This window comes from Silene latifolia, chromosome 1, assembly GCF_048544455.1.
Source record: "Silene latifolia isolate original U9 population chromosome 1, ASM4854445v1, whole genome shotgun sequence".
Classification (NCBI taxonomy): domain Eukaryota; kingdom Viridiplantae; phylum Streptophyta; class Magnoliopsida; order Caryophyllales; family Caryophyllaceae; genus Silene; species Silene latifolia.
The window spans coordinates 175049608-175063430 of record NC_133526.1 but is presented as its reverse complement, the minus strand read 5'-3'; positions in this window follow the sequence as shown (position 1 = coordinate 175063430).

Genomic DNA, 13823 nt, shown 5'->3' with positions numbered 1-13823 from the left:
TTGAACCCAAATGCACAAAAAGACATGTTACAACTTTGTTCAAGGTCGCGAAAGGTGGATTCAGTCATTTTGAAAAAGCAGCAGAAGAAAGTGTTGTGTGATTGGATATGTAATTTAAAGTTTCCAGATGGCTATGCTTCAGATTTGAGAAGATGTGTCGATATGAATGAGTTGAAGCTACATAGCTTGAAAAGGCATGATTGTCATGTGTTTATGGAGCGTTTACTGCCGGTTGCTTTAAGGCACCTTCTCCCAAAAAATGAGTGGAATGCCATAACCGAGATTAGTCAATTTTTCAGAGATTTGTGCACTTCATCAATACAAATTGAAAAAATAACAAGTCTCGAGAAAAATATTGCCGAGATAATCTGCAAATTGGAAAAAAATACTTCCACCTTCCTTTTTTAACTCAATGGAACATCTGCTAATTCATTTGCCATATGAAGTGAAAGTGGGTGGTGCTGTGCAATATAGGTGGATGTATCATTTTGAGAGGTAATATCAATATCTTTTACGAAGCCTTTTAAGGTTATTACTTGAATGTCATTCATTCTTAACCAATTTTTTTTTGTAGGTTCTTGAATCATTTGAAACAAAAAATCGAAAATAAAGCTCGTGTTCAAGGGTCATTATGCAACGCATATTTGCTTGAAGAAATAGCAAATTTTTTTTCTTTTTACTTTGAAGAATATATAGACACGAAGGCAAAAGACCTTGACATAGGTCAGAAAAAGCCGAAGCATTCTACCTTGCCTGAGCTATTTCAAGATCATGAGGGCACTACTTCTGGAAAATGTCGTGAAAGATTTTTGGAAGATAACGAATATGAACGTGCACACCTCTATGTTTTATCTAATTGTGATTTTGATGAGTTAAAACGTAAGGAAAGGTAAGCGAAAAAAAATTTTAATTTTAAATGTTGTTTCAAAAGTAAAACATGCAAAAATTAATTCAAAACTTAATTCGGCATTTTTGAATAGGTTGTTTGAGGATTATATCAAAAGAGAATATCCTGAGTTTTCTATGGCCGAGGATATTTGGAACAAATTTGGAACAAAATTCCCTGACTGGTTTAGAGGTCAATTAAGTAAATAATATATATTCTATAATGCTTATTTAAATTATATTATTATTTGGTCAATAATTGGTTCATTATCATTAATACTAGGTAAATAATTTAAAAGATCCAGTTTTAGTTGCCTTAGCAAATGGGCCTTCAAGAAAAGTAAGAACATGGAAGCGTTATTCCATCAATGGTTACAAATTTCGATCTTTCACAAATGGGAAAGATTTGGAAAGTCGACAATTAACAATGGAGTATGTGTGATTTCGACTGAAGGAGCTGACTACTATTGAACCCTAAATGAAGTTGTTGAGTTGTCTTATACTGGCGAGAAAAACACTTACAACGTTATTTTATTCAAATGTAATTGGATAGATAACTCATAAAGAGGAATGCAAGTACATAAGGAATATAAACTTGTGGATGTTAATCAGAGCAAAAAATTTCCAAAATATGACCCATATCAAGTGGAACAAGTTTGCCATGCTCCTTATCCAAATATCAAAAGAGATAAAGATTAGTGGTCAGCAGTATTTAAATAAAGGCCAGATCACAAGTTGATACTCCTACTGATGAATCTATCTTTCAAGAAGATGTTAATAATGGCGATACAACATTGGCAATAATTGAAATAGAAGATGAGAATGAAAATGTGGAGGAACAAGAAGAACGACAAGGAGATGAAATAAAAGTACAGAATGATGATATGCAAGAGGAGGAAGATGAGGAAGAGTTGGGGGAGGAGGCTTTGAAGAAGTATTTAGAAGAAGATGATGATGAGGATTTTTTAGATTCGCTTTTTAAAGGCAACGAATACACTAATTTAAGTGATGATGATGATGATGATGACTAGGATTTATATTAGTTGTATATGTTTTGTACCTTTTCATTCAATCTTAATACTTTGTTGGTACTATTAGTTGTAGATGCCGTATGGCTTAATTTAATGAAATCTAGTTTGTTTTCATTCAATCTTACTTTTTATTCAATCTTATTTTTTTTACTTTGTTGCTATTATTTGATTACTTGACCGAGAGGGAGGGAGTACTATTTAATTTCTTACTTTGTTGCTATTATTTGATTATTTAATTTCTTACTTTGCCAATTTCTTACTTTGTTGCTATTATTTGATTATTCGATTTCTTATTTTGTCGATTTTGTACATAGTTGTTACTATTTAATTTCTTACTTGTTGCTATTATTTGATTATTTGATTTCTTACTTTGCCAATTTCTTATTTTGTTGCTATTATTTGATTATTCGATTTCTTATTTTGTTGATTTCGTACATAGTTGTTACTATTTAATTTCTTACTTGTTGCTATTATTTGATTTTTTATTTTGTTGCTACTATTTGATTTCTAACAATGTTGAAGAATTTAGTTGGTTTTTATGGCGACGAGGGGACGAAGAAGTGGTAGTAGTAGTAATGTAGGAAACCGAGGAAATGAAAACGAGAATGAAGAAATACCAGCAGGTCATCAACAGCAACAACAAAATGAGCCAATTGAGAAAATTCATCTCGATTCTCTTGAGCAAGATGGCGTCTGGTAAGTATGTTATTTTTTCGTAATTAATTATTTTTATACCGATATATATATATATATATATATATATATATATATATATATATATATATATATATATATATATATATATATATATATATATATATATATATGTCATTTTTTTCGAGTTCATGATGCATCCGTTGTGAACTTGATATCGGACAATATTGGATGCAACTACAAAGAACATGCTCCTAATTGGAAAATGACGTCATCTACTATAAATAAGGATTGGTGGAATTGGTTTGAGGTATTAGCAATTGTCATTTATTTTAATATTATGTATTTTATTCATTTATTTTATATTTATTTACAATGAAGTTTATTTTCTAACTTTATCGTTTATTGAACAATGGCGTGTTAGTTACGATCCCCACGACAAGGCAAGGATTAAGAAGGCTTGGGAAGATGTCATGAAGACCCGTTTACGACAAATGATTTATCGGGCTAATCATAAGGAAGAGCATGAAAAGCCGGATTTGATTAGTGTTGAGTTGCACCGTAAATTGAAGAAAAGAGCACTTGATGAACCTACTTTTACTGAAAAATTGGAGCAGTATTCGGCTAACCGTAAGTCGGGATGTGACGAGAAGGGGAAGGCGTTGGGTACTCACCTAATGGGTCAAAAAAACACATTGCAGACTCAATGGTAATTTCTTCACTTGCTTTTTAAATTTATTACCTTTTTTTTCTTCAACTTTATTTAAAGTTAGTAATTATATTTAACAAGTATCAAAATTGTAGGTTGATAAAGATGGGAAAGGAGAAATTCCGCCCGCTTTGCAGTTGTTGGAGAAGTCAAAGAAGCATAGCACAAAAGGATGGTTATCCAAAAAAGGCAGTCAACTCTTCGTAAGTTACTATAATTATTTAATTTAACTCATTTTTTCAATCATGATTATTTAGTAGATGGTATCTAATCTTTCGCTTTTTAATGATATAGGGTAAGATCATCTCGAAGAAAACTCAGCTTCAGAGTCAAGGGGTCGAGAACATCGATGATAATGAGATTTATATTGAAGAACATGGAGAATTTGATGAGAAAGGTAGAGTATTTGGCGCGAGAAATGCAGTGTAACACCCCCTCATACCAAGGTACCTTACCAAGGACTACCCTAGCATGAAAGGCTGTTACCATCTCGGTTTCCCGAGGTTAGTATATCAAAGTTACAAATTCCAAACAACATTTATTAAAGTATAAAAGTTAAAGATTACACTATCTCAGACCAACTCAAAATAAACGTACTAGGTCTCAATACAAATGAAATCCCAAGACATCTAAACTCATAACAACGGAAGCTAGACTTGACGTGGTGACTCCCCATGACTGTCCCATAGCTAAACATCTGCATTACACCCACAATCTGCTCACCATCCCCGAATGGATCACCGCAGTTTTTACAAAACAACAACACGGGTCGGACTACTCAATCAATATAAGACAACAACAATACAACCACACTGATCATCGATCTCACACAGTAACCGACTACACACCGAAGTGTGTAGCCCTGCCAGATTACCCATCGCAACAGGTAATCCTCGCCGCCAGTGGGTGACCGCAGCCCATCCCCACCTAGTCCAGCTCATCAACGAGCGACTAACAATCCCTGTCCCTTAATGTGCACATCCCCTCCCGTGGCGGGTTCCACGGAGGGCGAACTAGGGTGTGAAGCCACTCCCGCAAGTGACTCCACCACAATCACAATCACATGACATCACAGCCATCTCAATCCGCTCATACCAACATCGTCACAACAATCTCCATACTCCGATGATCAGCAGATAACAACAATTACAACAAGCACAATCTCAAATCAATTGACAGTAAACTGAGTAGGGAAACCCTACCTTAGCAATCAACAGTGGGAAAGGACTTGAACACTCAGAAAGGCTCCTCTACGAAGTCTTCTCCTATAACATAATCATATCACACAATTACACATTGCACAATCCCCATATTTCCCCAATTCCGTAAACATACAAAAGAACCCCAACGAATACAAACAACATAGAATAACACTTACCAACAAAAGGGATGAGGAAATGTACGTAAGGACTCCGAAGGTTTCGCAATCAACAAAGCAAAGGGGTGATTAAGGAGTAATTAGGGAGAGATTAGGGTTACGTAAGAATGATGAAGTAGAAATGATATTTTGAAAACTGACGCGGATATAAAATAAATCTTAAACGCTCCCTAATCAAACCGTCGAAATAACACTTCGCCAAACCGGACACTCGGTCGAGTAAGTGTATACTCGGCCGAGTGTCTCATACTCGGTCGAGTGTTCACTTTACTCGGCCGAGTGTTCCTCAGCAGAACCAAAACAATACACAACCTCGACTACTCGGCCGAGTAGGTTCTACTCGGTCGAGTAGTCACCACGGAAAATCCGTAGTGTTACAATCTTCCCCCCTTAAAAAGAACTTCGTCCCGAAGTTCACACTCTACTATAAAATAAAGCACAACACTACGCCACAAGGCTACACCAACCACATATAACAACACCAAGGAACTATACAAGTCACCACAAAAATCATTATCCCGAGTCAAAGCAAAACAACAAACAAAACGAAACACGACCGCGAAGTTCCAACCCAACCTATAAAACATGGACACTTAACACCAACTCCACAAACTACTCTTCCTTCCACAACATGGCTCACGATATCGTCTCAACTATAGCATAGGCTCTCAATACTGACTCCATAACATTACTTCCATAACACTCAATAGCACTCAATCCACAAAAGAAGATCAATCATCAAAACGGAATGTTACATTCTATCATCCTTAAAACGAACTTCGTCCTCGAAGTTTACTCAAACACATAAACATCATCTTCCAACTGTCAAAACTATTAGACTCATAATCATTATCATTCAACTGTCAACACTGTTGAAATATTCCCTCATTGCTAAACATCGAACTACTACAAGCACGGTCATGACCTTTAATAAAATCCACACAAATATCCGTCCTTTATGCTACACCAACACTCTACTTCCAATTATACTACCATATGCACAACCATCAAAATTTCTTTTATCGCATCCTACTCCTCTTAAGATAAATGTTACGTCCTCGTAACTCACTAATACTAGATCCTTAGTTATACCTCTCATTATCTTCATCACCACCACATGTCAAAGATAACCACTTATAATCTGAACAGTCGCCATGCATATATCTTAGGCTCTCTTACTTAAACAACTCTCATCCTTCAATTCACTCGTCACACCCCCTAACCTATACCTCAAAATCTTTAATCTAACCCAAAACTTCAACTCTTCCACATTACCGCAACATGACATATATCTTTATATAAACTATATAAAACTCATATCACCAAAAGCATAATTCACACTCCACACTTGTTACGTACACTCACACTAGATCCTCAAGTTCTTTTCTTTCATTACCGCAAAACTCATACATAACTGAACATGACACTAATTCCCAATATCCTGCACTCACTATCTCAACAAAAGATTATGAACCACTTGACGCTTTCAGATCATTACAACACATATTCCACGAATCACTTGCCATGACTATGACTACCGATGCCTCATCTTAAAACAAGATAAAAATTACTGTAACAACTTCTCACAACTGTGTCCCATCAACAGAATATCACTATACCATGACAACAACAAAAACATATACAACTCTCTTTCACATCATACTCTACCCTCATTCCCAAACTGAAACTGGTAAGAAACATCAACAAAACAAAACAACGATCTTTTATGTTCAACCAAAACTCACAAGGAACAAAGAAAGAAACAAAACAACAATCTATGTTTAACTGGTATGCACTTACGAAAACTCGTATTATAGTCATCTCACCTACTCCACCACAACCGGTGACAACATCGCAACATTGCCACCAACAGCCGCATCACAACAGTAAGTACCGTGCCCGGATCACCACCCGAGGCACCACAACCACACCGATAGACATCACAACATACACAATCCCATAAACACTGACTCAGTATAACATCTTGGACAACAAACTTACTCAAAACTGTTTTACCAGATCACAACACCATACATAATACGGAATAAATAGACAAGAATCTCATGCATACCATCCATACTTTTCATGGAATAAACATATATCATGAATACACATGCAAGTATAACCAGTCTTGTCAGACCACCCAAACTATCATTTTTTTGATCATCATTCCATTAAGTTACCGTATCCAACATATATTACAAACATTCATATAAAAACTTTATGACTATCACACCATACCGCATCTCGTGAGGTCACAACCTCACACAAACATTTACATACTCCTAAGACCCATAATCACATCCAAATAGTCAATCCTGATTACGTAAGTTACCACTTGACAATGAATACCTCTTATCCGGACTTAACTCAGGTGCCCTTCATAACATATTTTTTTTTACACACAATTATCACCACCCTGAACGTAGCCATATCATCATCGCCCAACTACTAACGAATGCCTCATATATCCATACCTTAAAATCCCTCATAACCAAACATTAATCACCTTCACAAAATCAACCTCATTAGAACAACTAACTTCCCCAAAATAACATCATCCTCAACCACTAGTGACAATACTATGACACCAACATTTTTCATGTGACTACTCTCTTACTATCACTTCTTAATATAACAATCCTTTTCCTCCCTTTGGTTCTCATCCCAAACGACAAACATCAAATATATCAACAAAAATCACATCAACACTATTTCCAATTTCATCCGTAATCGTATCGTCACCCGACTCACCACCAAAATCTCATATCGTGCAAATTCTTTACCCAACTTTTGCTTTCTTTAATTCCTCGAAACTCATGATTATCATGTTGTCCTGGAACTTCTATATAACTGTAACTCAAATCCTCATGATAGTATCATACATCTCTACGATTCCTTACTTTTATATCACATATCCTCAGTGAACATGTTCCTAGTTTTACTCCCCTTATTCTTTTCTTTTACCCTCGACAAACTCCCTTAATGATTCAACTCTTCATTATTTCTGTCTAACTCTTAAGTGCTCCGGTTACCTTCACATTGCTCCAAACTCAATTCTCATTATTTTATGTCGATATCATCTCACTCTTTCTTACCATGGGTCTTCTCTCATTATACTATAACTCCCAATTGTCACTAATCTATCCATAAAATCAACGTTTAAAGTTCAAACAATTGCATCTCCCTTTTTACATCACTAGGAAACCAAAATTCATCTCATAACGTTAGCTGCCCAAAGAATCACTCACTAGGCTCACATTGTGAAAATTTCCAAATTCCCAAACTTGGTCACCATCTACAAATCCACGTCGCGACATAACTCTATCTAAGTTCACCATATACCCCTCTTCTCCATCCCTCTAAAGCAACCTTTCATTACATATATCCTTAAGCAACACAATGCTAACCGTCTCCCTCTATAAGTCCTTACACATCCCGAAATGTCACTATTCGTATCTCTCATCTCAATCTTTCATTCTCATGCTTCTTTACACTTACATCACCCTTGCCCATATACACTTACTTTTATACTACTCAATACACGACTGTTTCACTCATCATATCTCACAAAACATGCTCTTTACCTCGATTAGCTCATCATTCTTCCCTTTTCTTTTTCCACTATCCTTCACAACCACATTAACACATGTCTTCCTTACCCAACACATGTCCCTCATAAGCCATCATTCTCCATGTCATACCTTCCTAAACTACGTATCAAGACCGTCTCACATATAAAAGAATGCGTTAAGACTCAAAACATACATGTGTATATACCCTATGACTCAAAACAATGAAAAACGTAGCCACCAGCTCAAAACAAAAGTAAAAACATAGCCACCGACTCAAAGTGGCCGCCCAACGAGGTACTCCATCGAATACATAACATACTAGGTCGAGTACAAGGTACTCGGTCGAGTTTTCGACTCCAGAAGCAAACTCAATTGTCGCAGAAGGATTACTCGGTCGAGTATTGGGAATACTCGGCCGAGTAGACCTTACTCGGTCGAGTATGAGACTACTCGGCCGAGTTCACGACTCCAGACACTAAACAATATTATCACAGAGAGATTACTCGGCCGAATATGGAATACTCGGTCGAGTATAAAAGACACTCGGCCGAGTAGGGACTACTCGGTCGAGTATAGGCGCAGCTCAAGACCGTCCCGTTTTAGAAACAGTCATATCTCACTTGTTACTTGGTCAATCTGGGCGTGTGACCTATCGTTAGAATCGTAAGAGGACAAGCTATCACCTCAACTTGGAATCACAGCAATACCATTTCTCGAACTAGACTTATAACAGTTTTAAGGCAACTCTTCCGTAATCGGTATTCAGATAAATCAAGCTTTCTAATGCCAAAACAGCTTGAACATGCATAAGGCAACAAAAACAACTTAATACTTCTAAATACCAGTACACAAGTGAACTCTTATCATACTCACATGAAAATTAAACACGACATTCACATATACAGACGCATGACCTTAATCATATGCTTCTACCAACAATCAGGCATTAAAATCATCATATTCATATGCACATGTACCACTACCATACTTCATGCTCAACATTGTATTAAACAGGTAACATGATCACATTCTTCATGCTCAATATCAACCAGATACAATTTCACAATTCACTTTTCATCTTTTACCATGTTCCAACACTTAACATGCCAACATATTCCATGCTCAAAGTTTCAACATCAACAAATCGTCGATACATCTTTCAACTACTACCATATTCCACTTCTTTCCTCATTTAATCCAACCATGCACAAGATTCAAACTACAGATATCAAACACACATAACTCAAACATACAACAGTTTCCCCCCCCATGTGACCGGCTTGAGATCGTAAGGGCCTTAGTGCGACTCCGGGACGTCTCCCAAGTCTTTGCGGTAGCTCCAAACAACTCTCCCCGGGTTCATTTTATTTAGACTCCCTAAGTTCATTGAGTTCATTAGTTTTAGGTGCCGGAATCGTCGTCGGCTCGATACCACTTTGTAACACCCCCTCATACCAAGGTACCTTACCAAGGACTACCCTAGCATGAAAGGCTGTTACCATCTCGGTTTCCCGAGGTTAGTATATCAAAGTTACAAATTCCAAACAACATTTATTAAAGTATAAAAGTTAAAGATTACACTATCTCAGGCCAACTCAAAATAAACGTACTAGGTCTCAATACAAATGAAATCCCAAGACATCTAAACTCATAACAACGGAAGCTAGACTTGACGTGGTGACTCCCCATGACTGTCCCATAGCTAAACATCTGCATTACCTGCCACAATCTGCTCACCATCCCCGAATGGATCACCGCAGGTTTTACAAAACAACAACACGGGGTCGACTACTCAATCAATATAAGACAACAACAATACAACCAAATGATCATCGATCTCACACAAGAATCGACTACACACCGAAGTGTGTAGCCCTGCCAGATTACCCATCGCAACAGGTAATCCTCGCCGCCAGTGGGTGACCGCAGCCCATCCCCACCTAGTCCAGCTCATCAACGAGCGACTAACAATCCCTGTCCCTTAATGTGCACATCCCCTCCCGTGGCGGGTTCCACGGAGGGCGAACTAGGGTGTGAAGCCACTCCCGCAAGTGACTCCACCACAATCACAATCACATGACATCACAGCCATCTCAATCCGCTCATACCAACATCGTCACAACAATCTCCATACTCCGATGATCAGCAGATAACAACAATTACAACAAGCACAATCTCAAATCAATTGACAGTAAACTGAGTAGGGAAACCCTACCTTAGCAATCAACAGTGGGAAAGGACTTGAACACTCAGAAAGGCTCCTCTACGAAGTCTTCTCCTATAACATAATCATATCACACAATTACACATTGCACAATCCCCATATTTCCCCAATTCCGTAAACATACAGTAACCCCAACGAATACAAACAACATAGAATAACACTTACCAACAGTAGGATGAGGAAATGTACGTAAGGACTCCGAAGGTTTCGCAATCAACAAAGCAAAGGGGTGATTAAGGAGTAATTAGGGAGAGATTAGGGTTACGTAAGAATGATGAAGTAGAAATGATATTTTGAAAACTGACGCGGATATAAAATAAATCTTAAACGCTCCCTAATCAAACCGTCGAAATAACACTTCGCCAAACCGGACACTCGGTCGAGTAAGTGTATACTCGGCCGAGTGTCTCATACTCGGTCGAGTGTTCACTTTACTCGGCCGAGTGTTCCTCGGCAGAACCAAAACAATACACAACCTCAGCACTACTCGGCCGAGTAGGTTCTACTCGGTCGAGTAGTCACCACGGAAAATCCGTAGTGTTACATGCAGCACCACACATTTGGACGCACCACCGCCACTTGACTGGTAACGTCACTTCTACTCTTCATACTCCGGGTTTTGTTGGTAGAGTCGCAAAAGAGAATGCCCGACTTAAGCAAGTCGAGGCTGAACAATCTCAAAGGATTGCGGCAATAGAGGAGTTCTTGAGCCAACAAGGTTTTACTACTCAAACTTGTAACCCCGGAGTTGTATTTCAAGGTAGAAATGACTTTGATGATGATGGTGGCGACAATGCTAGGCCTAATTCTACTCCTTTCCCCTCATTCACTCCCGTGCATTGATTAGTAGCTATTAGTTGGTTTATGGACTTATTTAGCTTTGTTTGTTGAACACTTATTTAGTTTAAGTTTGTTGAACACGTATTAGTTTGAGGGCGGTATTAGGTGTTCGATCAAAGGAGCTTCCTAATACGTTCCCTCACCCCTTACTCCAGATCTCTGTGAACATCCGTGTTCATTGGCATCCATGAGAGTCATTCTAGACATAGAATGCTAAGGGTAACGAGTTCTTGGTGTTCATGTCATTACTTTGTGTCTTGACATGGCACGAGGTATTCGAACGGTTTTCAATTTTCCATAATAAATTGGTGGCGACTCCACAAATGCAACAAAGAAAAGCTTGCTCGCTTTTCGCCCCAGTGGGCCCGCGTCCACAGTTTGTTCCGTACTAAACTTATGTAAACCTTTTATTTTAAGTCAATGCGAAAACGTTGTTTGAAAATCTCGTCTTGAACGAGTTGTGAATTTGTCAAATGCTGGAATTTTCTGTGTGTTTGCAGGAAACCGTATGTAATTGCTTTCTAAGCAATTGGGGGAGCTGGGGAACGCTGTAAACCCCCTGGAACTTTTTTTCCTGCGACGGAAATTCCGTCGCAGATGTTGACTATTGGCTTGACTTCAGAGGCCACGTGGCCTGCAGGAACAGTGATTTGCGACGGAAATTCCGTCGCAGATCTTGACTTTTTTTTTTTTTACTTTTGCAGCCACGTGGCCTTCATGAACAGTGCTTTGCGACAGAATTTCCGTCGCAGATATTGACTTTCTTTTTTACTTTAGATGCTACGTGGCTTGCATGAACAGTGTCTTGCGACGGAATTTCCGTCGCAAGACCACTTTTTGTGACGGAATTCTGCGACGCCTTTATCCGTCGCAGGAATTCATTTGCTACGGAATTTCCATCGCAAAGTTTTATTTTGCGACGATTATACGCGATGGGCTAATTCCGTCGCATATCCGTCGCAAATACTATATTTGCGACGGTATTTCGTTATTTGCGACGGATTTATCCCTCGATATGGAACCTTTTCTTTGTAATGTACGTAAGTTACCAAATGCTATGATAGGGAGAATACCGGCTTATGAGGGATATGTGTTGGATAGGAAGGACATGAGTTATATGTGGTTGTGAGGGATAGTGGAAAAAGGAAAGGGAAGAATGATGAGCTAATTGAGGTAAAGAGCATGTTTTGTGAGATATGGTGAGTGATATAGTCGTGTGTCGAGTAATATAAAAGTAAGTGTATATGGGCAAGAGTGATGTAAGTGTAAAGAAATGTGAGAATGCAAAGGTTAAGATGAGGGATGCAAATGTTGTTAAATTGGGATGTGTAAGGGTTTATGGAGGGAGACCGTTAGGATTGTGTTGGTTAAGGATATATGTGTGATGAAAGATCGTTATAGAGGGATGGAAATGAATGGTGTATAGTGAGAACGAGTTATGCCGTGATGGGTAGATAGTGGTCGAGTTTGGGAATTTGGAATATCAAGAGGTGAGCCTAGTGTGTAATTCTTTAGGCAATTAACGGTATGAGGTTAATTTTTGATTTCTAGAGATATGAAAGGGAGATACGACTAATTGAAGAGTAACCGTTAGTGTGTGGACTTGATGGTGACAAGTGTGAGTGAGTAGTATGATGAGAGAGGATCAGTGACAAGGAAGAATGAGAAGATATTTATATGAATTAATGGAATTTGAGTTGTGAAGCAACAAGAGGGTAATCGAATAACAAAGAGTTAGGTAGAAGAAGGTAGGAGATGAATAATTAGTTGGTATTATTGGATGGAAGTAAGTTGGGAGAATGTTGATCAAAGTTATGGGATATAAAAATAAGGAATCATGGAAAGGCACGATAACATCATGAGAGGCGGTGAGCTAATATTTATATAGGAGTTCAGGACGGCATGTTAGCCGCGAGTTTTGAGGTATTAAGGGGGTAAGAAGCTGGCAGAGTGTTTGCACGATATGAGATTTTGATGGAGAATTAGGTGATGATATAATAAAGGATAGAATTGGAAATAATGTTGAGGTAAATTTTGTTGATGGATTTGATGTTCGTTATTTTGGATGACAACCAAAAGAGGAAATGGATTGTTATATAAAGAAGTGATTGTGAGAGAGCGGTCACATGAAGGATGGTGGTGTCGTAGTGTTGTTACTAGTGGTTGAGGATGATGTTACATTAAGGAAGTTAGTTGTTCCAATGAGGTTGATTTTGTGGAGACTGATTGGTATGTATGGGTGTGAGGGAGTATAAGATGTGGATATATGAGGTGTTCGCTCGTAGTTGGGTACTGATGACATGTTACGTTCGCCGGGTGGTGATAATTGTGTGGATGAGAGGATATGTTATGAAGGGTATCTGAGTTAAGTTCGGATGAGAGATATTCATTATCAAGTGGTAACTTACGTAATCAAGATTGGCTAGTTGCATTTGATTATGGGTCCTTGATATGTGTAAATGTTTGTGTGAGGTTCTGACCTCACGAGTCATGGTATGGATAATATTCATAAGGTTGGTATCTGTGA